The following is a 23,474-nucleotide window of genomic DNA, read 5'->3' as shown; positions in this document are numbered from 1 at the left end:
TTACTTGAAGTCTTTAAGAACACAAATTCCAGTATAGATGCTTCACGATGATGATGACCAGTGGGCTACTGGCTCTTGGTAGTCCTTACATGCCACCATTTGACCCAGGGAAGACCTGTAAAGCTTTGTGCCTTCCTGTGCCCTCTGCCAGTTGGGACAAAGAGGTTCCTGGGTCACAGAGGCCATGTCAGAATCTCTGCTTCCTGGGGTGATCACGCCCGGGAGAAGCAGGGACAAAGTTCCTGCAGCCAGAAATGACTGGGGCCCGGGTGAGGCTGTGGCAGAACCCCTGCCACCAGTGGGGCTCAAGCCCAGAAGAGGCCATTTTAGAATTGCTGTTGATGCCCAGTGCCCTGGAATTTATGGCTGAGGAATAAGCAGTGTATGAGGGGCACCTATAGTTCATTGCTGTCTGCCAGGCAGTGGCTAGGATCCCAGCAGAGACAGGGTGCTCAGTCCTGCCATGTGGTTCTGCAGCAAGGCCTTTGGCTTATCACTGAGTTGTATTAGTGCCTTCCTAAGCAAAGATGGTCAGTCTCCACCTTCAACTCCCTCCGCAAAACCAGGAGAGAACCAGCATAAGTGCATCAAAGTCTAGCAATGATTAATCTCTAGGCAGGAGCTGACACTTTCAGATATGCTTAAATACATCTTAACATTCCAAAATCTATGGATGATGAGAGCATAGCCAGGATAATGGAGGGCTAGCAGGAGAAGGATTCACGTTCTGTTTGAATCCCACCCACCCTTTTTGCTGATTCGCTCTCAATTTAATTTTAAGTAGTTTAAATTGGATGGTGATGTCATCCCCAGTTCTAATTGTATAGTAATTGTTCCCCAGCCTGCCAGGGAATTGTTCTGTAACGTGCAATGTGATGTGTCTGCTCTGAGCAGCAGGTGCTGCCCTGTTTAATATTGACATTTTTTTCCATTTGACAATCCCCTTGATGTTCAAAGCAAATGAGTCATGGCTTAGCCTGGAGGAGTGCTGAGGTTGCATTCTGGTATCGGAAAGCCTTTTTACAGTACCAAGTGATCTGTCAGCAAAGAGGGTTTGTCTAAACTAGAGGTATTTGCACTAGTGTGACTACATCAATGCAGTAGTATTAGTGCACATTGCTCTAATGTAGCCCCACTGGTCTAGTGCAAAATGGGGCTTGCACTAATGGAATTTACCATTTTACGCCAGTGCTGCAGATCTCAAATGAAGTACTACCTGAAACCTGCAGGTACGGTGGGTGAAAGGGAGCAAAAGCCCAGTCCAGTGACCTCACAGTTGCCATAGGCATCAGAAAAGTACCTCCATTGTAGTACCATAGTGAATAACAACAGTATTTCATGCTTATCGAGTGCCCAGCATATACAAAGCACAGTGCAGTCAGAGACCACCAAGCAGTAGGATAATGCACAGATGGACCCTAATCACAAGTGACAACACAATCCCCATCCCAGGCCATGCTGACATGCATTCAAAGTGTCCCTTGTAACCCATGTCATCTTCTCTTTATGGCCCCAGTCCAGTCCCTGGCAGCTCTGATTTAAGTCATACAGGGAGTTTGTAGCAGAGCCAGGAATTGAACACAGACCTTCAGGGGCCTCATCCAGTATCTTAGGTGCAGGACTGTTACTTATTCCTAATTTAAAGATAAGGAAGCTGAAACAGGGCAGTGACATGACTTGCTCAAGGCCATGTATCAAATGAGATTCAGAGCTGGAATTAGAACCAAAAGTTTCTTTTCCCGATCTCTGCTTAGCCATTAGACCACGCGTCATGGCTCCACAGGTCCAGTGCTCTCACACAGCTCTGGAACAGTCCTTGGGAAGATCACCCTGAGTGTATCAGCTCCCTTAGGGTCATACTCTCGCTGGGGTAAGCCCCTTGGCTTCACCGCCTCCTGGGATCAAACCTTCAGCACCCCTGCTTCATGCCATGAGCTCCCTGCAGCAAGTCCACCTGAGTTGGACACCTGAGGGAGACTTACACACCCAAAGGGAGCAATGCATCCCAACTTCCTTACTCTGGTGACTCTCAGTCAGCATTGTAAAAACAGAAGGGTTTATTAGATGTCTGGAAGGGAACACAGCATAGAAAGTCCTTAGGTAACAGAGAGAATGGAAAGTTACAGCAAAGTCCATCTGGGTCAGACCAGAGCCTTCTCTAATCCCAGTCCAGAATCATGTCCTGTTTCCAGCAGCCCACACTTAACAGCCTCTCCTCAATCTTTTGTTCTTCAGCTGGTCACAACAGGCTGGCTTCCTGCAGAGGTGTCGGCCATCCATGCTGGTTAGTTGCTAGGTACCAAATGTCCAGGTAATTGGAGTGGCCATTGTCTTCTGTGACAGAGGTACACAAAAATCCCACTTTGTCACACCATGTCAGGCTTAGCCACAAGGAACCATAGTTGGCTCGGGGGGTTGGTAATGGGCAAAATGTGCATATCTTGGAAGAACCTGAACTTAACTGACTTCTCTAGGTTAGGAATAGAGAGAGGACTAAGCAATGAAATTCAGATCATAGTTGAGTCTGAATTTACCTGAAGTTTAGAGGGGCTGGAAGATTTTCCTGTTGATGTTTCTTGAGCATCTTTTTTATCACTTGGGGCTATAGCAGCACTGGGCCAGGATGCTGATGAGTGCACACTGTGTGTTGGTTTGGGTGCTTTACACTGCTACTGCAGTCCAACAAAGAGGGGTGGGGCTGCTTTTGTGATACCACTAATACCCTAAAGAGAAGAAGAATGATCTGGTAGTTAGGGCACAGCGTACCTGGGTTTCAGTTTGTGCCCTGCCACAGGCATCCTGCATGACCTTGGGCAAGTCACTTAGCCTCTCTGTGCCTCAGTTCCCCAGCTGTAAAATGGGCCTAGTCTTGAGGTGGCTGGCAGTCTAAGCACCAAAGCCAAGAAAGCAACAAAAGTCAGTCTTACCCAACCTTGACATTGGAAATAGGAGAAGATGACTAATACCCGAGGGAGATCTGTAGTTCAGTATTCACCCACCTCTTGCCAGCAACTATTCAGTAATACAAACTAGTCAGTCTCCTCAACCCTGTTGTTCAGTTTGCTCTCTGCTGTTTCTCTGCAATTTGAAGTGGTTTCTACAGAAATCTTCGGCAGTTAGCAGGCTACAGGGAAAAGTGTTTTCCCATTAAAGATTCTGTAAGAGGATGAGAGGAGAGATACAGTCAGGCCTCACACACAAATCTAGTTACAGGATTGGGACCGTAAAAGTCATGGTTTGAATTAAGATCTGAATATCTCCAGCGTTTGCAGCACTCATAAATCTGAGAGTTTCAGTTCAGGGCATGCCTATGTCTAGAATCACCCTGGATGATCACCCTGTTATCTCCCTGGCCATCTGTGTGCTAGGTTGAGTGTCAACTGATTCAGTATATATTTATGTACATGCTTGATATGAAAATGCTGGTTATCAAACAAGCCCACATACACTGAATGTACCATAACAACAGTGTCTGGAAACCAAAAACTGGGTGCTGTCTTTAGAAACAGCCATTTCTCCTCTGTAGCTTGTTTTTGTCATAAGTGCCAATCTTTTGGCAATATCACAAGACTCAATGATTCCCCACCCCCACCTCTCAATTGGGGGGATACAGGTCTGTCTCATCTTACGCCCATTTAAATGCGCAAATTCAGCTTTGCGCAGTTGGCAAAAACAAAAAATAAAAAAAGAGAAAAACAACAATTTAATACTGTACCTATAGTGCGGGCGATTCCGCCCGCCATTACACTCAATGGAATTTTGACTATACGTGATTTTTGCTTTACACGCTGACTGCGGAACGTAACCCCAGCGTAAGATGCGACAGACCTGTATTGATCTTCACACGGACAGGTATATTTAAAAGTAACCTGCAAAGAGTTTTGTGGGGGTTTTTTTAAATGGGGGGAGGGGAGTACGCCCTTTTTTGCTCCTTTGTGTTGGATAAATGATTTTTTTTTAAAGGGAAAACTTGCTGGGGAATTTCTCCTTGTGTTTTACCTTAGAAATGGCAGGAATGTCAAGTCTGGGTGACCTATTGGCTATCACAGTGCAGCTTTTCTTGTGAACTCTCACCTCTTCATTCAAAGGGTAGAAGTAATACATTTTGCCTTTTTTAAAAGATTTATTTCGCAAATGAAGGAGAGCAGACTGGCCCGGTATACATCATAATAGATCTGGCTGACAAAAATGCTCCAGACACCTAAACAAAATACATAGTACTCACAAATATAGCTCTCTTTTTTGTCTGTATTCTCACAGAGGTCCTGAACTTGTACAGCACAGCTCTGAGCAAAAGATTGTCTACAAATAGTTTATAAATGTGCTTATGCATAGATCCAAAATCTGCCCTGCATCCTCCCAAATCTCTGAGGACTTGAAGTGCCAGACTTCAACTCCTGCTGCTGACCTTTGTGTGTTGTTATAGTTGCATGTGAGCAAATTATTTTTTTCAGTTCTCACCATGTGAATTCAATAAACCCGTGCTTCTTTTTTTAAAAACATCCTTTAAAACAAGGTTTGTATATTTTTTTAAATTATAATCGGTCTGTGATGGTGTAACACAACAAAGTATAAGTGTTGCACATTCTGATTGCTGGTGTCACACACCAGCAGCTTGAAAGGTAGGGAGGTACACTCAACATTGAAGTGGGAGAGATGTAGACTATGTGGTGCGTAATACAGATATATCCTTTGGACTATGGATCTGAAAAATAGATGCCCCAACAGTGAACCATATAAGTACACCGGACCCTCCCTACAGCACACGTCTATATAGCGCAAATTCGCATATAACGCGGTCGCGGCCATGGATCCCAAATGTAATTACTTTAATTGCAATTCATTTTAACGCGGTCCCCGCTATAACACGATCCCCACGTTAACGCAGTACCGCGTATGGATCCCAAATCCCATGTTTTAGCGAGGGGCCGGTGTATCTACATGGGGCACACATATTTAATAATGGGCTCTTCTATCTTGCAGAGAAAGGGATAATACAATCCAATGGCTGGAAGCTGAAGCTAGACAAATTCAGACTGGAAATAGGATGTACATTTTTAATGGTGCGAGGAATTAAGCATTAGAACAATTTACCAAGGTTCGTGGATTCGCCATCACTGACCATTTTTAAATCAAGATTGGATGTTTTTTTCTAAAAGATCTGCTCTGGGAATTATTTTAGGGAAGGTCTATGGCTTGTGCTATGCAGGAGGGTAGACTAGATGATCACAGTAGTCCCTTCTGGCCTTAGAACCTATGATTCTATGCCTTTCTAGCTTGCTTCATTTTTTCTCTTCTATGTGTGGGGAGAATTTTACATGTACAGATTACATATTCCACACACTCCTGATCCAGTGCATACGATCTTCTGTGTGCTACAAAATCTGCTTATGCCAGTTCTGAGTCTTTGTGTTGCCATAGCAACCCGGAGCAAGATGGCCGCTAGCTCTACAGCATGCGCTATTCAGAGCTGTACTGTCACTGTCACTGACTCTCAGGGGCTTGAGACAAAAAGGGCTGAGGATTTTTATAGGCTGCAATATATTCATACCTAAAGCAACCCTGATGTAAATCATGCCAATTAAATTTCATAGCAGAAGCTTAATAAATTGTCATGAGAGCAGGCACTGACAAGCATGGGAGTGATTGCTATGAGAGCTCTTTGCAAAAGAAACTCACACCCTCTCTCTAAGGGGGAGGGGAAATGTGCTTTTATCTCACTCCTGCAGCAAAGGGATATACAAAAAGCACATCATGTTCTTCAGTGTGGCCAGAGCAACCAGACCATGCCTGGGTGGAGGCTGCCAGCTGAGCAGTGGGATGCAGGCTGCAATACCAGCAAGGGCTCAACAGGATTTTAAAACATCAAACCAAGACAGGAACTGCGGAGGCTGATGACATCACCAGCAGTGACATCACCAGAGGGGGTGGAGTCTCCGGGGAGTTGGGTGAAGATGACAGTTGGAGAGCAGCCCTCATAGATTCATAACTCCCAAGGCCAGTAGCGGCCATTGTGACCCTGAGCTCCTGTATAGCACAGGCCATAGAGCTTCCCCCAAACAGGGCTGACCTACTGAAACACCAGTGCTGATTTAAAGCTCATCAGTGAGGGGAATGCACCTCTCTCAAGCGGGGGAGATCTGGGAACGTGACAGGGCCTCAAAGGGCACAGGGAGCCAGAGGGTCAGACAAAAGTCTGGCTAGACTTGCCTGAAAAGGGGAGCTAACTTAAGAAGGGATAATAGAGCTCTGAGGAGAGCTCAGCTTGGTGTCCTGAGCCCCAGATACTCCCCACAGAGGTCAATTGTGGTGGGCTTGGAAGAGAGAGATTCCTCGGAGAAAGTGAGGGACTTCCAAGGCCATCCCAGTACCCCAGTAGCAAGGGTTGGTGCTGAGAGGTGACATCAGACATGAATATTTGTAAATAATGAAGAAGCTCAAGCTAGTTTTAAAACAGACAGAGTAATATGAGCGGATTCTGTGAATACAAGTATTTCTTTCATGCTTCCAGTTCCATGGTAGATTATATTTAGTCCTAGCATAATAAACATGATCTATTATTTTCACTAAAACTAATCCTGGTCTGTGCTGCTAAGTTATTTAGACCCCTGACTGCAGCTTCCCAAAGTGACACTACATAATAATTACCACATGCAAGAGTGTATCTCTGGGTTTTCCAGTTCCTGGGGACAAAAGCCTAAAACCTTTTAATTCCAAGTCTAAAAGAGACAAGGCGTGAATACTGGATGGTGGCAGAAATGGTACCAGATAGAATCACCAAATATATATGTGTTAGCTGTTCACCAGATGGGTCATATACTGGACATATGCTTGTGTGATGTTGTGTTTTAATTTTTTAGGGTCAGTGGTGTGACCTTGTCAGGGGAGATTTCCTGTCAGGAAACAATTTCACCACAGAAAGCTGGTGGACTATCACTGTCAGGAACAGGATTATATCAGGAGGGGAAGTTCTGACAGATAGGAGAAAGTGAAAGCAAAAGGTTCTGGCTGGAAAAGTTAGCAAACACCCAGTCTGAGGTGATGCTAACAGAGAAACTTGGTGGATGGGTCAAGCGAGTTTCCTGAGGCAGCTCTCAGGCCTGAAGGGGTCAGGGACTTTCAAGATGACAGTTGGAAGGTCTGGTTAACAGACTTGGCCAGTGACCGTTGGGAATGTGAATATAACAGTTGAAAGGACGGTTTACTTGAGTGACCAGCGGTATGGACAGTTGGAATGTGTGAAAATTCAAAAAGCAGGGGAGTGAGTGAGTCAAGATTTCCTAGGCGACCAAGATCAGTGGATGTCTAGGCACATGAGACTCTTATCTCATGCTGGATCCCTGAAGTTCTCCTAGGCCTAGATGAGAACACCCTGGACACCCCTCCCAGGATCTTGCAGTCCCTAGAAATGCCCTCACCTACCACTTTGTTCTGGGCCCAGCTCACTCCTGGATCACCTGCACCTTTGCAGATTCCAGGCTTAGCTTTCTGCTGCTCACTCTAAATCCCAAATAAGACACCTCAGACCTTCCAAGTTGGCCCTTGCTTGCTTTGATTGAGAGTCCCGTCACCCCTAACCTCTGTAACACTTGTTTGATGTGGTTCAGGTGTTCACCCTACGTATCACTAAATATGGCAATGCATCCATACAGGCTGCTGTGAATCCTGACGTCCCTTCCAGAATTCGATTTACCATTCTCTGAAATATCTTGGGTCCATTTTTAGGCTAAAAGGCAATACAAGGAACTCGTATTTGTCACAGTAGTCTGGTGCCAGAGGTAACTGCCAGCATCCCTGAGTCCTTACTAAAAAGAGCATGCCTGATACAGTTGTACAGACAGGGAATTGTGACAGGACTTTTGAATATCTTTTTGAATATCTGCCATGCTCCAGCACTATACACTCTGGACTATAGTCAACAATTTGTGTACACTTAAATGCATCTAAGTTTGGGTTGAGGGCAGTTCTCAATCAAGTAGATTCTAGGGAGAGGGAGCAACCAGTGGTTTACTTGAGCAGAAAGTTTCAACTGTGAGAGGAGGCATATGCCATTGTAGAAAATGAATGCTTAGGCATTGTATAGGCACTAAAGAAGTTAATGACAAGTTTCAGAGTAGCAGCCGTGTTAGTCTGTATCCGCAAAAAGAACAGGAGTACTTGTGGCACCTTAGAGAATAACAAATTTATTTGAGCATAAGCTTTCGTGGGCTACAGCCCACTTTATCGGATGCATAGAATGGAACATACAGCAAGAAGATATTTATACATACAGAGAACATGAAAAGGTGGACGTAGCCATACCAACTGTAAGAGACCAATCAATTGAGATGAGCTATCATCAGCAGGAGAAAAAAAACTTTTGAAGTGATAATCAAAATGGCCCATAGAAGGTGTGAGGATACTTAACATGGGGAAATAGATTCAATTAATGTAATGACCCAACCATTCCCAGTCTCTGTCCAAACCTAAGTTAATGGTATCTAATTTGCATATTAATTCAAGTTCAGCTGTCTCTCTTTGAAGTCTGTTTTTGAAGCTTTTTTGTTGCAAAATTGCCACCTTCATGTCTGTCACTGAGTGGTTAGAGAGGTTGAAGTGTTCTCCCACTGGTTTTTGAATGTTATGATTCCTGATGTCAGATTTGTGTCCATTTATTCTTGTGTGTAGAGACTGTCCGGTTTGGCCAATGTACATGGCAGAGGGGCATTGCTGGCACATGATGGCATATATCACATTGGTAGATGTGCAGGTGAACCACCCCCTGATTGTGTGGCTGATGTGATTAGATCCTATGATGGTGTCCACATAGCTATTCAAGTGACAGAGTTGGCAACGGGCTTTGTTGCAAGGATAGGTTCCTGGGTTAGTGTTTTTGTTGTGTGGTGTGCGGTTGCTGGTGAGTATTTGCTTCAGCTTGGGGGGCTGTCTGTAAGCGAGGACTGGTCTGTCTCCGAAGATCTGTGAGAGTGAGGGATCCTCTTTCAGGATAGGTTGTAGATCGTTGATGATGTGCTGGAGAGGTTTTAGTTGGGGGCTGAAGGTGACGGCTAGTGGAGTTCTGTTACTTTCGTTGTTGGGCCTGTCCTGTAGTAGGTGACTTCTGGGTACTCTTCGGTGGAGCACAGTCCTCTACAGACCCAGGGGGCACCACTTAGCCAGGAGAAGAGGAGCTTGTCTCAAGTGTATCTGATTCCCAGCTCTGACTGCATCCCTGCATGGCCCGGCCCAGCCCACAGCCCCTGCAGCTGCAGATCCCATAGCCTGTTGGAGCCAACATTGCCTACACCTGGGGTCAAGAGCCTGGGGGTCAAAGGTTACTTATGTCAAATCCTGGGAGTAGGTTGGTGTATCGCAGGAGGGTGGTGCTGGTCCTCATGGCCCTGACTCTCCTGGGTATCTCTGGACCATACCCAGAAGCCAATGTGCTGTGGAGGAAGGAGGCAGGTCATGGTCAAAGGGTAGGCGCACATTCTGTACAAATGAGTCCTCATGGGGCTGAGACTATGTTCAGGGGGGACTCACTGATCTTAGAGCTTTACAAGGGGTTTGCAGCACCCAGGACACTGCCTGTGTCCTGCTGGTCACAGCTCATCATTGTAGATTTGGACAATGTTCACTCTCGGGGCTGGTGCCACTCTCTCTGGTCCCCTGACTCAAGAACAGCTTGTCAGGAAAGAGAAAGACCCCTGGCCCCCTCCCAGCTCTGAAGTGCTTGGAGGGATGGAGGTAGTAACAGTGTGGACAATTCTTCCAGAGTCTCAGTGTCCATGGGAGAGAAGGGCTGATTCCCCAAGGACCCAGCGAGGAGCCAATGACTCTCCTCTCAGGACCATTCCCTGGATCTCACAGGGATTTGAGGCTCTCATGCCCCAACTCAGTCTGAAGCTGTGAATGGCTATACTACATCCAGCCAAAAGGAGGCGCTCCCCTTCACATAGACCCAACCTTGACAGCCCAGCTCCTTCTCTCCGTTCCCCGCAGGAGGAGGATAACACTGCATGTCACTGACTGCCCTAGCCAAGGTGGCTCCGTGGGGTCCCAGCTAAGGGGATACCATGGAAACGTGGAACTTCCAGTCTCTCCTTTGTAGCCCCCATTGGGTTCAGGCAGAATCCCCTTCATGCCCAGGCCCGTCCCCCTCTAAGATGTGCTGGAGCTTGTCAGTATTGTGGGACACTGCCAGCAGGCTTCTCAGCATTATATCCAGGTTCTCTGCCAAGGTCTTGTGCAGATCCTGCAAAGGAGAGGGAGAGTCGTGGGTCAGCGTCATGGAACCTGGGGTACACCTGTCACAGCATGGGTGGGGGGGTTGTATGGGGAACCCTGGTGAGACCCCACACTCAGCCTGGCTGTCCCATTCCGATCCCTCACTCTGCAATTAGCAAGAGTTCATGGCAGGATGACAGCTGGCCCCTCAATCCTTGCTCCTAGTGATTCTTTGCTGAGAGCCTGGCACATAGCAGGATATGGCGGAGCCAAGCTGCTGTCGATGGGAGCTGGGCTTATCGACAGAATCCGGGCTCCAAAGCACAGAGTATGGAAGGAAGGGATTCCCCCATGGAGGTGTAACGATCTCCCATGGAGGAAGGCCCCCCTCCCGGCCCCTCTGTTAACCCCCCAGCCTCTTCACATCTCTGTCCACCACACCCTTATCTCAGCAGCTCCAGCAAGCTGAGAGAGCAGGGCCCAGAGGACACTCTGCTCCTGGCATGGAGGAGTAGGATGAGGATCTACCGGGATGTGAGGGTCCTTGTCCATGCCCACGGTGAATATGCCACGTGTGGTGGCCTGCAGGAGGCATGATTCGAGCTTTGGATGTATTTTTGCTTTCAGCAGACAGGAGCCAGTATTTGGGTTTCCAGTGCAGGGCTCAGAATGGCACTAAAAGGGGCATGAAACTGTGAGGAAATAGGCACTGAGTGGCCAGACTGGAAACTGAGGGGAGTGAGGTAGCCAGTGGGAGGGCTGGATTAGAACCTGTTCCCCGTTGTCCCCCTGTAGAGGAGTCCGGACTCACCCCTGCGGCGCCTCCTGCTGGTCGTCCAGGGAATTAGCTCTCCAGCCTCTGGAGCGCCCTCTGCAGGCTAGTGATCCACCTGTCCTCTTCCTCAGGCTCCCGTGTCCCTCCCAGGACCCCCGTGCCCCTTGCTCTGGGTGCTGCCCCCTGGCAGTACCCACACACGCTAGGTCTCCCCTCCCAGGGGAACCCCCACCCACTAACCCCTCCTCGCCTCAGAATAAGGCCACTGCCAGTCACGAGCTAGCCGCCACTCTCTGGGGCAGACTGCAGTATAGGCCACTCATCATCGGCAAGGTTGGGTTCGGACCTGCTGCCTTGGCCTAGCCCTGGGCTGCCCTCTGCAACCCCCAGTACCCCTTGGCCTATTACCAGGCCGCAGCCTGGGGCTATCCAGGCTGGAGCTCCCCAGCCTTTCCCCAGCCCTGCTCCACTCAGGTACCCTGTCTAGCTCCCTGCAGCCAGGCCCTTCTCTCTCTGAAGGCAGAGAGAGACTCTTGAGCTCCAGGCTCCTAGCCTCTTATATAGGCCAGCTGAAGCCTGATTGGGGCATGGCCCCAATTGCAGCCACTTCCCTCACTCAGCTCAGCCTTCATGCTACCTGCTCCCTGGGCTATCTCAGGCCCTTCTAGGCCGGAGCAGGTGTCCACCCTGCTACACCCCCCACGCTGGGCCCTCCTACCTCTCCTGTGTGACCCCTATAGTGATCCTCTCACCAAGGCCATCATAGCATCACTGCAGTGAAATCCCCAACCCAGCCAGGAGAGAGGGACCATCCCCCACTCTGCCAAATGAGAGAATGGCCATAGCTGGGAGGTGACCTCAGGGGTGGAGGTGCGCAGTGACTCCCGGCTCTGGGCCTGAGCAGCACCAGAGCTGGGGGATCTAAGAGGGAGGTCCAGGTACCTGAGGTTGCACACAGCGACCATGGAGCTGAAGAGGATGGAGCTGAGCGCAGAGTCCAAGGGCAGCTCTTAAGTCAGCTCCTGGGAGACTCAAAGGAGACAAAGCAGCATGTGAGATTCAGGTCCCACTGACCCCAGGGCACTTCCCAGAAGGGAGGCTGCCCAGCGTCCAGCCACAGACAACAGGATCCAGTCCTGCTGGGCCCTGTCTTCCCAATTTCCTTCTTCTCCTCAAATTTGCCACGCATCCTTCAGAGCCACCCCATACCTCCCTACCCCGAGCTTCAGCTGCCCTCCAGCCTCATTATTCCCCACCTGCCCCCTATTGATTATGCCAGAATTTCCCCTTCTCTGCTGTCCCGTCCTCAGCCCCAAGAATTCCTGCTTTCTGCTGTTCCCTCCAGCCCCCCAGCCTACGGAGCCCGCTCCTCATCCCATGTCTCCTGTTCTCCCTCCACATGCTCAGAGCTATGTTTCACTCACTGCGATCCTCTCCGCCAGGGCTGCTTTGGAGTAAGGTGGCTCCAGAGAGTCCTGCCCACTCTTCTGTGCAGTGAAATACATTGAGTTGGGGGATGGCACGCAGGAACTGGATCTGCTCAGCCACACCCTGAGCCCTGGATGGGAGGGGGACAGAGAGCCTGTTAGCCAGAGACGACACCCCTCCCCCCCCATGCCATCTAAACTGGCTCTAGGGATTACTCCCTCCATGGAGAAGGCTGGGAAGATCCTCATCTCCCCTTTGCTGTAACGAGTGCCTCCTCTGGTCAAGAACTGGGATAGGGTCTGTGGAGGGAGGGGAACCTAGATTGGGTCAGCCAGCTGCCCCCTTTTGGGGATCCCACATCCTAGTTGGTAAGTGTCCCTATTAGGGACTATGGATCGTCCCAGACAAACTGCCCTGCAGGGATCTAGGATGGAATGAGGAGCAGGACGGACTCAGTTCCCACTTAGCTGAGCAATGTTTGTACCTTGCCTCCACCCTGGAAATGCTCCATGACAACCTTCCAGGCAGCTTCCTCCGTGGTCAGATCTGTCTCCTCCTCCTGCTGCAACTGGTCACTGGGGGTCACTGCATCCGAGAGAGAAGGGGAGAGGGTGATGCCTGCTGCTGCTGGGGGACAAAAGGGAAGGACAGAGGCACAGCAGAGAGAGAAGGGTTAAAATGTTCCCCCCTCCCACATAAAGGCCCATGGCAGAAAAAGCCCCACAGTGCCCCTCCAACAGAGCCCCAGGCTTCCATGGAAGAGAAGGCCCAGCACTGTCCCAGCCTCCCTGGTAGGTGCCCACCCCCAGAGCATCAGGGACCCACTTCCCAGCAGCTCCCCCTCATACCTGCTGTATGGGGCAGCTGTGCGATTCCTGCTGGCATCATTGGGCTCACATGGCTCACGTGAGACCTCTGGGCTGGGATCCCCCCAGGAATTCGAACAGTGCCATGGGGCACATGTGAACAGCCCTTTACTCCTCCCCATGCTCAGGGATCTCCTCACCTGCAGCCTCCAAGCTTCAGGGAGCTGCTGCTATCCCCTTGGGAGCAAGCTGAGCTGCTGGTGCAGCTGCTGGGGCAGGGATTTCCCCATCTCCTACCTGGAGAGGTCTCCAGGGAGTGGGCAGAGTAATGCTGGCCCACAGGGCGGGGTTCCTGGGGCTGTCCTTCCAGCAAGAGAAGCCTCAGAGATGCATTACCCAGCTCCCATCATGCACTGGTTCCTGCTTGGCCAACTGCAACTTGTCTTGGACCACCTCCATCTCAGCCTGGATGCCGCCTCTCCCACCTCAGCACTTGCTCTGGGAGCTGGTCTCCTTCTGGTGACGAAGGTCGGGAATGTCCACCTCCTGGACTGGCTGGGAGCTGCTTCCCCTCAGCAGGGACTTAAGGGCCACTGTCTGACTGTGGCCACTGACAGCTGCCTCACTCTGGCTCCAGGGCCACCTGCTGAACTTCCTCCTTAGAATCCTTCTTAGTATGTCCATCCTAGAACCATGAGTTGCAATGCATCCCTTCACCAATGAACTTCTCTGCCCCCCAACTGGGCAACTTCCCTTCTCCCCATGCCCACCAAGTGGCCCCTGGACTGGGATCTGCACAGACTGGCAGGAGCTCATAGGACAGGCTGCTCCCAAAGCTCCACTGCCATCCCTGGCGCTGGGACACCAGGGGAGTCTCACCCATTCAGAGCAGTGGGGTCAGGGACTGAGACCTGCAGTTAGCTTGGACAAACAGCTCCCTCCTGCAGCCCTAGGCCACGCTCCCTCCCCTGCCTGAGAAGGAAGAGAACCCAGGAGTCCAGACTTCCCCTGGGAAACTTCCCTGGCTCAGGTTCAGAAGGTCCCAGTCATGGGGAGTGGCAGGGCCATAGCAACAAAGAACGTGGCCCCCTCCGAACATATGTCCGGGCGGGGCCCCTTACAATGCAGAAACTGGAATGCGGTATTTATTTTATACAATATACAGGGTTCATATTATGTATACATAGGCCTACAGTGTACATGTATTCCGTATTTACACAAAGCGCTTCTTTCGAGCCTTGTTCTCCGCAAATTGGTTAATCAATGCATCACAGTCCAGAGATCTGGCAATTTTGTTTTCGATTGAGATAACTGCAAGCGCAGAAAGCCTGTCATCTGTCATGGTTGAGCGTAGGATATTCTTAATCAGTTTCATTCTACTGAAGCTCCTTTCAGCACCAGCAACAGTAACTGGTGTGGTCAGAAGAATTCTGATGCAAATGCAAAGATTCGGATATATCTCCTGAAGGCTGTTCTTGTATATGTACGTTAAAAAATTGTTTGCCGAGACAAGTCCTCTCTCTTTCTCGATGACATAAATAAAACGATTCAATTCCATTATGAGTTCGTTGGCATCAATGTCTCCCATTTTTCTTTCAAAATTTTTGCTGTGATTCTCCAGTTCATTTTCTCTGTGACACTGCTTCAGGCTGTTAGTGTTGTACAGAAATCCAAACAACTTATACCACTCCACGAGTTGGTCAAATCGCGACGAAACAGAAGATATGGCCTGATCAGTGAGAACAAGAAAGAACTGCGATTTGAATTTTTCTTCGGCAGAAAGACTACTCGAATCATCAGCACATTCGTAATCAAACATTCTCTTCTTACGTCGCTCCCTGGGTTTCTGGAAACACCTGCTCAATACCCATATGCTCTGCTATTTCACGTGCATTTGTGACCACAGAGATATATCCTGTATTTCGATAGTCTTCCAAAAACTTCTTTGTAGCACCGACTTCTGCCTGCAGTACGTCAATTGACACATCTGGTGACTGAATTAATTTGCTGGTTTTATTGACGTGAAATAGTATATTGTACCACATGTACACAGTCAGAACAAAAGGCCACGTAGTAACATGGTCTAAAAGCACACCGGCTTCTGTTGCTGTATTGCCATCTTTCTTTTCGAGCGCATATTCTCACAAAGATGACAAAGCATTGCACAATTCTTCAAGGTGATAACGCAATGGCTTCACAGCATCAATTCTCGACTCCCAATGAGTGTCCGATAACCCTTTAACAGATATTGACATATGTTCTTGAAGTATATCCCAATGTGAAGGTGAAGAAGAAAAGATAACGTATATTCTGTTAATCAGACCGAAAAAGTCAACGGCATATTTCGATGACTTTGCCGCGTTTGAGATCACAAGATTCCAAGTGTGAGCTCCACATGGTACATACAAGGCACGGTCATTTATTTCTAGCATGTGGGCTTGAACGCCTTTATTCTTTCCTCTCATATTTGCGCCGTTATCATAAGCTTGGCCTCTCATGTCAGCAATGTCTATTCCTAAATTGTTTGCATTTTCAAGAAACGCTTCCAATAAGCCCTCGCCAGTTGTATCATGAACATTAAGAAAACCAACAAATGCTTCACGAATATTGACACCATCTTCACCGTTGCATTCAACAAAGCGTAACACCACAGACATCTGTTCTTCATGTGACACATCGGGAGTACAGTCCAAAATAACTGAATAATATTTTGCTTTTTTAAGCTGCGCTATGTTGGCCTCTTGAATGTTACTGGCAACAAGTTGAATCAGCTCGTTTTGGATCTGTGGACTGAGGTACTGAACATGTGACTCTGCCTTCTTAATCCTCTGTAAAAGTTCGCTGAGGACAGTATCATACTTTGCAAGCAATTCAAACAGTCCCAAAAAGTTGCCATTCGAAGGATCGCCGAGCTTTTCATTACTTCCTCGAAATGCCTAGTTTCTTTCGGACAAGAAAATAACGACATCAACCATGCGTTTGATAACATTTCTCCAGAAATCTCTTTCTTTCAGAAAAGCCTGCAATTCGAGTTGGTCAATAGATGTACGGTTTACTATGCCTGACCGAAGGTCAAACCATTTCACCATACAGTCTTGATGACCTTTGCCTGTTTCATGCTGCTGAAGTCTTTTTGACATTGCTTTCCAAGCAGATGTTCCACGACGTAGCAGTATGTCGCCAGTGCCAAATAATTTACAACAAAAACAAAAAATGGCATCTTTCTGAACTGAGTACATTAACCATGAACGTCTTATTTTCTCGCCATTTGCCATGGTTCGATAGAAATGAGTACTTGTGAACCTCCGTCTTTCCTCGTTAAATGGAAATTCGTAACTTTCATTCTGCTGCGGTGGGCCACGTGCAACAATGTCACACACTTGCCTGTCCGATATTATAGACGGCCAATCTCCTGGATCATCAGTCAGTGGTTCAGATTCAGATACTTCTTTCCCGGCAGCAGCTGGAATATCTGTCATAGTTTGTTTGGTAGAACAACTGGCTTCACCTTCGACCTCACTTGAAGCACTTCTGGATACTTCTGGATACGATTCGTCACTGCTAGCGCTGTCTGTTTCATGTGCCTGTACGTTGGATTGCAGCGCAAAATACGTTGACAACTTTGGAATTTTCTCAAGTTCCTTCTCGGCATCTTTTGCTGCCTTTCGTTTACTAGCTCCGCTCTTATACGTTCTCTTAGACATCACAAAGCACACTTCTGCGTTGGAAACAAATCATTTCAAACGATAAAAAATTAAACAACTAAATTAATAACATTTATCCGCCGACCGCCATTATGAACGCAAATACACATTCTTTGAATGGGTCCAACTAAAATTCGAAACTGACCGACAGACAACTGATGTAGCCAATAGCATTATGATGTATCATAATGACTTCACGGTTTTGTCAGTAAAACCGACATGGATTGTGCAATAGTGTCAATAAATGTCACTTACCTAGTTATACCTTACATTTTTTTTGCCACTTTTAGGGGCCCCCTTCCTTGCGGGGCGTCCTCCGGTCGGAGGGTACGGAGGGCACTCGCTACACCTCTGGGGAGTGGAGTGCCTGGGTTCCCATTGATTTCAATGGGGGTTGCAGGTTATCATCCCTCCCAGGGTCTGGCCCCCCAGAAACTCCCAGCCTGGGGAACAGACTCCTCCATGGGCCCAACCCCCTCAGTTCTCCCCAGCCCCTGCCTAGGCAGAATGGGAGTTGGGTATCAGGTCTCTGTGGGGTGGTACTGCACTGTACTCGTTGGCTGGCTTAAAACTCACAAGCAAAAAACAAAAAACATGGGGATTCTTACAAGTCCTTCACCCTGGGAGGGATGGTCTTGAGGGTCCCTGCTCTACAGTCCAGTGGACAATTCGGGTGGCTCTCGGCAGCCTGACCACGAATCGCTCCTCAGACCCTGGGTTGCTGGTCTTTCCTGGGCTGACACATGTGGCCCAGTAGTCACTAGTAGGGTTCAAAGTCTCCTTGTGTGATAAGAGTGGGAAAGTCAATGGGCACCTCCCAGGCTGTGATGCTTCGCTCTCTGCTCCACTCCATCAACAACCAACAACCAAATGTAAAACAACCCCTTTGCCTCTGAGTCCTGGCTTCTGATTGGCTCTGCTGGTAGCTTCCAGCGTGTTCTATCTCCCCATCCTGCATTCCAGGCCTTCTGGGAAGTGGGATCATTAGCTCTGCAGCCATCACTGCTGTAGCCCAGGGGCAAGTCCCCTCCAGGCTTAGTGCAATATGTCAGGAACCACCAGCTCCAGAGGGGTTACATGTAGATGGGTTATGTGTTACTCAGGGAGAAACTCCAATCCAAGGTGCAGATTCTTGCCCCCATTAGAAAGTGCAGGGGGAGAAAGGCTATGTCTCTGAAGCTGCAGCAGTGTGCAATGGCTTTGCAGCCTACTCTCCCAGAACCATCAAGCCTCCCATCTCAGTTCTGCAGCATTCGAAGGGCAGAATCTGGATTGGAGCAGGAGAACACCTGTAGGCCACCGAATCCTCCCCTCAGCTCCTGAGGATTTCCTGAGAGAAATCCCCATGGGAATTAATGTTGCTCCAAACAGAGCTGCCAAGTGATGCGCAGCTTCTTGCCCCATTACACAGAATTATCAGCCATTTTGGTCCGCCATGTTAGATTTTCTAATGTTAAACTATCATTAATTTCTACTTATTTAAAACCTTAAACTTAGAACCAATTACTGTTTTATGCTAGTCAACGTGTCCTGATACTGTCACCACCTTAATTATGTCAGTTGGGAGAAGTGAAATTTTACAGTGTTTTTAAACCCCTCTGAGGTTTTTCTGCAAGCTTCTGTTAAGATGCTGCAAGGTATCTCCGAACATTCAAAGCAAAATCTCTCATTACAGTACGTGGTCCTGCCCAGTCCACAGAACCTGCTGTGCTTCCCCATAAGGGGACAGCATTAAAAAGGCAACTCTGCAAGGTGATACGACTGGTTCCTTGTATCCCACTCTGACAACTAGTACACAGAGAGGGTCAGAGCCTACTGTGACACATGCCAATTTCCTGAAGTATTGAGGACAAACGTTATTTCATTACATTTCAGTATTTTAGGAGCCCATTGTATTAAAAATGCAAATGTTTAGTATCATTGGGGGATTGTAGCCAATGTCTGTAAGAGAAAGCCAGGATTAGTGCAATATCTGGGCCAGGGCCGGCTCCAGGCACCAGCAGAGCAAGCACGTGCCTGGGGCGGCACATGCTAAGGGGCAGCATTCCGTCCATTCTTGGGGCGGCAGAGTCCGGGCAGCTTCTTTTTTTTTTTTGCGCTTCGACAGTTCGGGCGGCGGCAGTCCGAGCAGATTTTTTTTTTTTTTGCTTGGGGCGGCAAAAATGGTAGAGCCGGCCCTGATCTGGGCAGCACTGTGAACTTGAAAAGACTCTGTGGAACAATGTGGCAGACAAGGATGATCTTTTGGGACAGTATGTGTGAAACAGAATTCCTAGGAAGTATAGGGATTCAAACTTCAAACTTTGCCTTGAGGGGGGAACATTTTGTCTGCTGGCCTGAGTTGACCCATTCCTTGGCAGGAAGGCCTGCTCTTGTTTTCACAGACATTGTCATTTACTCAGTGTCTGCACCCCACCCTGCTGGTCAGGCAGTTTAAGCCCCCACCCAGGGACTAAGCCTTTCAAACTTCGACCTGAGGGGGAACATTTTGTCTGTTGATCTCCTGTTAGAAGAAGACAGTTCAAAGACCCAAACTGGAGTCACCAGGGACCAACAGACAAAGAAAGGACTTTGGAATCAATAGGCTGAGTTTAAGCTGATGATCCAGTAAGCAGACAGCCTCAGGTTCACACAGGGCCCCAGTCCTTAGGGAAGGGTTGCACCAACCAGATCCGTTGTAGAGATGGGGGATGGAGTGAGGGCTCAGGTATGCAGCAAACATATCTGGAAAGCTTATTACCAGACATGTAGGTTCTTTTATTATTTGTAATATGTTCTCTCTAATGCTTTCACGGTCAGCATGAACTAGGCTTGCTTAGAAAGAGCTGCATGGTAACTTAGAACTGTGGACAGTTACACTGTTCCTAGTCTCTGCAGAAAAAACAAGCGGGCCTGATTCGGCTGGGAACACCACAGTGAGGCACGGACCTGTTTAGCCTAGCAATACCCCAGTCAGGAGGGAGAAAGACGAGGGTCTCCACCCAAGAAAGGCAATGACTAGGAAGCCAGAAACTGAAAGCAGGTGCCCCGGCTGGACCTCCAAGGGGAAATCCAGGGGCAGCTGCTCTGAACTGTGACACCTACTACTGCTGCCACAGAAGGAAACTATTTGGTTGACTTCAAATGTAGAACCAAGTGCTTAGGATCGTTTCTGAGACTTAAGTTCCTACAGTGAGTGATTATGTTTCTAGATCCATCCTGAAATTGGAGCAGAATATTTTCAAGTTTAGTTTGACAGTCAAGAGACATTTTATAGACATCATCACACCGGAGAAAGCTCCTGATTAATTTCATATTTATTTCTAATGATCTAGCTGCCAAACTGCTTTTTCTCAGCACTGCTCCCAGCCACTGGAGAGAGTTTCGCATCTTCTGTCTTCCAGCTGGGATCCCTTGACTGCAGCAGCTCCCCCTAGCTTTCCTCTTTTCCTAAATCCTTCACTTCCTTGGATGGAGCTGCGCTAGCCATTGGTTTGCTGCATCTGAGTCCTCTCTCTATATGCCCTGGCTCCAGCAGCTAGTTACCCAGGCTACACTCCCATTGCCGCCAGTGGGGGGTATCCTGGGCTGTCAGAGCTGCAGGTTTTGGCCCAGGGTCAATGCAGGCACTACAGCTGCCATACACCTATGCGGTGACTCCTGCATCCCATCAACAAACTGCTGGGCCATATTCTGCAGGGTGGCCTCCCTGGCTGAGAATCTGGGAGCAGAGAAACACTGTGTTGAGGCCATTTTCCTTCTCTAACCCAACACTCTGTAAATGGCTCCCAGAGACATCTCAGTGACACCCGACTGTGCAGCCCTGGGGTTCTCTCGCAGGAGTTCTCCTGCTCCTTCATTGTCACTGCAGGCAACAGTCTGGCAGTGGGATTGGAGAGGGGGTGTCTGCAGACAGAGCCTTCCATGGCTTCCTGAATGGGAGCCTGACAGGGCTTGTGCTGTTGGTGGTGAAAGGCCCAGATTCACTCCCCACCTGTGCCCATGGTGTCTCTGTGTGGTCATGGGTTTCCTTACCCATCACTGCAGGCTGTTTAGGAGGTGGAGGAAAACCTGACCACAGAGGAGATAGCGGCTCTGGGCCTGAGTAGCACTGGTCTGGAGGAGCCGGATGGGAGACTCTGGTACCAGAGGTTGAACATTGTGAGCCTAGAGCAGTAGAGGACAGAGCTGTGTGCAGAGACCAGGGGCAGCTTCTCAATCAGCTCTGGTGATACCTAAAGGAGGGAAAGGAGCATGTGAGATTCAGGCCCCACTGTCCCCCAGGGGCACTTCTCATAGAGGCTGCCAGCACCCCGACAAACAGCAGGATCCTCAGGCAGCACAGCTGGACCCCATCCTTCCCCTCAAACTTGGCCCACCCTCCAACCTCTCCCAGCTGCCCCCTACCTCTGTACCCCCAGCCTCAAATCCTCCACTTTCCCCCTATCGTTTAGGCCCAGAATTTCCCTTTTTCTGCTACTCAGTCCTAAGCCTCATGAATCCTATCTTCTGCTTCCGCCTCCAGCCTCACCAATCCAACTCCCATCCCAGGGGAGGATGCTCCTTGTCCAAGGTCTCTCACCCTCCCCCCGGTGCCCAGAACCATATCTCACTTACCGGGGTCTTATCTGCCAAAGCTGCTATGGAGAGGGTGTCCTGCCTACTCTTCTGTATGGTGAAGCAAAAGGTGGGGATGGCACAGAGGAACTGGATCTGCTCAGCCATGTCTTGAACCCAGCAAACTGGGAGGGGCACAGAGAGAGCCTGTCAGCCAGCGATACCCCATGTCATCCAAATCAGCTCCGGGGCTCACACCCATGCGGTAGACCAGAAAATGCCCCCCCTTTAGTGTAAACAGCACCTCCGCCAGCACAGGTAGGGTCAGGAACTGGAAAGGGCCTGTGGTGAGAGGAGACCCTGGATTGTGTAGGATAAACACCCCCTTCTGGAGATCCCACATCCTAGGGGAGAAGCATCTCCATTAGGGGCTTTTGATCATCTGAGACAAGCTCCCTTCATTCCGCCACAGGGAGCTGGGATAGGATAAGGGGCAGGACAGGCTCAGTTATCACTCAGCCAACCATGGGAGAGGCTGGGAAAAGCTTCCCCCCTTTCCTGAAACCAGAGACTCCTCCAGCACAGGCAGCGTCAGGAGTTGGGACAGGGCCTGTGGTGGGAGGGGACCCCAGTCTGAGTGGGACAAAATGCCCCTTTCTATGTGGTCCAAAATCCAAGAGGATAAGTGTCCCCATTAGGGGCTGTAGATCATCCCAGACAAGCTGCCCCACAGGGAGCTGGGGTGAGACAAGGAGCAGGATGGACGCTTTTCTCGCTCTTCTGGGCAATATTTGTACCTTGTCTCCACCCTGAAAATGCTCCATGATGACCTCTTCTTCTTCTTCTTCTTCCATGGCCAGGTCCTTCTCCTCCTCCTGCTGCTGCTGCCACTGCTACTCCTACTCCTCTTTGTCTTCCTCCATTGTCAGGTCCTCCTCTGGTTCCATGGCCTCCTCTGTGGGCAGGGATTCATCCTCCACCCCTTCTGTGGCCAGGTCCTCCACATCCTCTCTGTCCAAGTGCTCCACATCCTCCTCAGCCAGGTCCTCTACCTCCTTCACCAGGTCCTTCTCCTCCTCCCACATGGTCAGGTCCTCCTAACTCCTTTATGGCCAAGTCCTTATAGTCTTCCTCCTCCTCCATGGTGAGGTCTCCCATCTCCATTTCAAGGTCAACCTCTTACTCCATGGCCAGGTCCTCCTCCTCCTCTATGTTCTTACCCTTGCCCCCTCCCCCACCGTGGTTAGGCACCCTCCTCTTCCACAAACAGGTCCACCTCCTCCTCAGCCGACAGGTCCTCCTCCTCCTCCAGGGCCAGGTCTTCCTCGTCCTCCTCCATGGCCAGGTCTTCCTTCTTTTCCATTTCCAGGACTTCCTCTTACTTCTCTGTAACCAGGACTTCCTCTTCCTGCTCCTCCTTGTTCTCTGTGGCCAGGTCTTCCTCCTCCTCTTCCTCCACTGTGGCAAAGTCCTCCTTCGACTGGTTAGTGGGGGGCACTGCATCAGGGACACAAGGATAGAGGGTGACTCCTGCTGCTGCCGGGGGGAGAAAAGGAGGGACAGGTGTGGCATGAACAGAAGATTTAATGGTTCCCCCTCCCCTGGCAAAGGCCACCCCACACTGCTCCTCCCACAGACCCGCTCAGCCTCAGGGACCCATGGCAGAGAGAGCTCCATATTAGCCCTTTCCATAGACCCCTCATCTTCAGTTCCCCATGGAACAGAGAGCCCTACACTAACCTTCACCGACATACCTTAGCCCCAGGTCCCCATGGCAGAGAGGGCCCTTCACTCTCCTGTCCTCCCAGGGAGGTGCCTATCCATTTGCAAGGAGCTCCTCCCATACCCTGCTGCAGGGGATGGCTGTGCAACTCAGCTGGTGTCATTGGGCTTGTGTTGCTCAGGCCAGACCCCTTGCCTAGGATCCTCTCAGTAACACTAACAGAGTGAGGGAGCAGTTGATGTTGACGGCCCCTTACTCCTCTGCATGCCCAGGGGGTCTCCTCACATGCAGAGAAG

At 49.4% G+C, this 23,474-nt stretch overlaps 1 long non-coding RNA gene across 1 annotated transcript; it reads right to left on the bottom strand.

The window, feature by feature from the left end:
- Nucleotides 1-8,187: 8,187 nt before the first annotated feature.
- LOC101932427 (uncharacterized) lies at nt 8,188-21,902 on the bottom strand. Its single transcript, XR_010591658.1, has 5 exons — nt 21,516-21,902; nt 12,894-21,133; nt 12,406-12,539; nt 11,924-12,011; nt 8,188-10,234 (listed from the first exon to the last, which is right to left on the bottom strand). It is a non-coding gene; the product is annotated as an uncharacterized LOC101932427 (long non-coding RNA).
- Nucleotides 21,903-23,474: the final 1,572 nt, after the last annotated feature.

The sequence above is a fragment of the Chrysemys picta genome, chromosome 11, assembly GCF_011386835.1.
Source record: "Chrysemys picta bellii isolate R12L10 chromosome 11, ASM1138683v2, whole genome shotgun sequence".
Taxonomy (NCBI): Eukaryota; Metazoa; Chordata; order Testudines; family Emydidae; genus Chrysemys; species Chrysemys picta.
This window is presented reverse-complemented; position numbering and strand designations above follow the sequence as displayed.